The following is a 2500-nucleotide window of genomic DNA, read 5'->3' on the forward strand; positions in this document are numbered from 1 at the left end:
CAAATAAATAAATGAATATATATATATATATATATATATATATATATATATATATATATATATATATACATATATATATATACATATATATATATGTATATATATATATATATATATATATATATATATATATATATATATATATATATATATATATATATGTCACGAAGTTTACACAGGGTCTGTAGAGTAATCATCAAAGACAGCTTTAGTTCACAATCACTTATACAACTAACAATACCGATGTATTTCAAGTAGACTAAGCTAGTTATATCAAGATAAACATATCAGTTAATAACAAAAAACACTTCCCTTCCTAGTCTCTCTCTCTCTCTCTCTCTCTCTCTCTCCTCTCTCTCTCTCTCTCTTTTCTCTCTCTCTCTCTCTCTCTCTCTCTCTCTCTCTCTCTCTCTCTCTCTCTCTCTCTCTCTCTCTCTCTCTCTCTCTCTCTTCTCTCTCTCTCTCTCTTTCTCTCTCTCTTCTCTTCTCTCTCTCTCTCTCTCTCTCTCTCTCTCTCTCTCTCTCTCTCTCTCTCTCTCTCTTCTCTCTCTCTCTCTCTCTCTCTCTCTCTCTCTCTCTCTCTCTCTCTCTCTCTCTCTCTCTCTCTCTCTCTCTCTCTTCTCTCCTCTCTCTCTCTCTCTCTCTTTCTCTCTCTCTCTTCTCTCTCTCTTCTCTTCTCTTCTCTTCTCTTCTCTCTCTTCTCTCTCTCTCTCTCTCTCTCTCTCTCTCTCTCTCTCTCTCTCTCTCTCTCTCTCTCTCTCTCTCTCTCTCTCTCTCTCTCTCTCTCTCTCTCTCTCTCTCTTTCTCTCTCTCTCTCTCGCTCTCGCTCTTGTTGTGTGTGTGTTTGGATCACTGTCATATAATGTGACATTTTCGTCACTGTAAAATTCGGAATAATATGTCGTCTGTAAAAATACATTATTATTCCAACTCCAAATAAATAAAATATGTTACGAAGCTTACACAGGGTACGTAGAGTATTCATCAGAGACAGCTTTAGTTCACAATTACTTTTACAATTAACAATACCGATATATTTCAAGTAGAGTAAGCTAGTTATATCAAGATAAACATATCAGTTAATAACAAAAAACATATTTCCAATAACTTAAGGTTGAAAAAATAATCATAGGAAATACGGTAAACATCACACCCCTCTTTTTTTTTTTTTCTTTTTTTTTTTTTTTTTCTTTTTTTTAAGCCCCTCCACGTGGCTATGAGTCTCGAAATAATACTATTAAATAAAACTGTTAAATAAAAGAATCATAAGAAATGCGGGAAACGTCACACTTCCCTATATATAAGTATATATATATGTAGATATATATTTATATATATATATGTATATATATATATATATATATATATATATATATATATATACTGTATATAACCTTTATTTCTTTTATTTTTTTATTTTTTTTTTTTTTCAAGCCCCTCCACGTGACTGAATCGCAAAATAATACTATGAAATAAAACTTCGAATTTGTTGCCTTGTTGGAATCTATCAAGCTATGATGCCCCATTGTATAAAGTTCTAGAATATTCATGGGGACTCAAGGGGTCAAATATATATTTCTTCTAATACACACTGAAGAGCACTGGATCAAATTAGGGACAGGGATTGTAAATGAGTCTTATTGTGGGGAGGGGAGGGGGGGGGGATAAATGGGGAAAAAAAAATAAGATGAATTACCTAGAGGGATGATGGTCATAAAACTCCTACTTAGCGTTGGACGAAATGATAAATAGGTTTCCATATCTCGGGAATTAAGATTTGGTCTCATATATCTTACTTAAATATGTAGGTAGAGACTTTGCATTATAAAAAAAAAAAAAATGAAGATCGAGTTGGAAATGGATTATATTTTTCTGTTAAATATCTTTCGAAAAAAGACTTTTAATTAACACTCAAAGGTTCTCTGCTATATATCTCGCCAGTGATGTGTCGAGTAAACATCTATTCTCAGAATTCTCGTGTTTTTCATTGGGTTATATTTGTCTATGCATGTTTATCACTATTTGCCTATGCATGTTTATCATAATCAAGTAAGATTGTCACTCTTTCGTTTCCCGGTTCCTCTTTCGTAAACAAACAAAACTACGATTTTTATTATTATTTTTTTTTAAATCAACAGAGCACCATCATGTCGAAATGTGATGGAAATGAGACAGGAAAAATATATAAATATATAAATCATATATAAGCTGAAAAAGTAAATAGGAACAAAAAAAAAGGGAAGTAGTATTAAAGATTTAAATGTCAATTATCTAATACGTTTGTTGAATCGTTTCGTCTTTTAAAACATTCTCTTCAAAGTACGTTGAACAATTTAAAGTTAATCTCAAAAGTATGCGTAGTAGCCACCTGTAGAGCTGGCCCAATTTGCAACTTGTGCAATTCATAACCCCAACGCTGCAAGGAACTAGTGCTTAGTTGGAATCTCTCTCTCTCTCTCTCTCTCTCTCTCTCTCACTCTCTCTCTCTTTCTCATCTCTC

General features: G+C 32.6%; 1 protein-coding gene across 1 annotated transcript in view; it reads right to left on the minus strand.

Annotated features, from left to right (window-relative positions):
* Positions 1–2500, minus strand: part of LOC122252301 (uncharacterized) — a 210335-nt gene that overhangs the window by 60082 nt on the left and 147753 nt on the right. The gene's annotated exons all lie outside the window — the stretch shown is intronic.

This window comes from Penaeus japonicus, unplaced genomic scaffold, assembly GCF_977035675.1.
Source record: "Penaeus japonicus unplaced genomic scaffold, GWHDUDI00000001_assembly GWHDUDI00000003, whole genome shotgun sequence".
Lineage (NCBI taxonomy): Eukaryota > Metazoa > Arthropoda > Malacostraca > Decapoda > Penaeidae > Penaeus > Penaeus japonicus.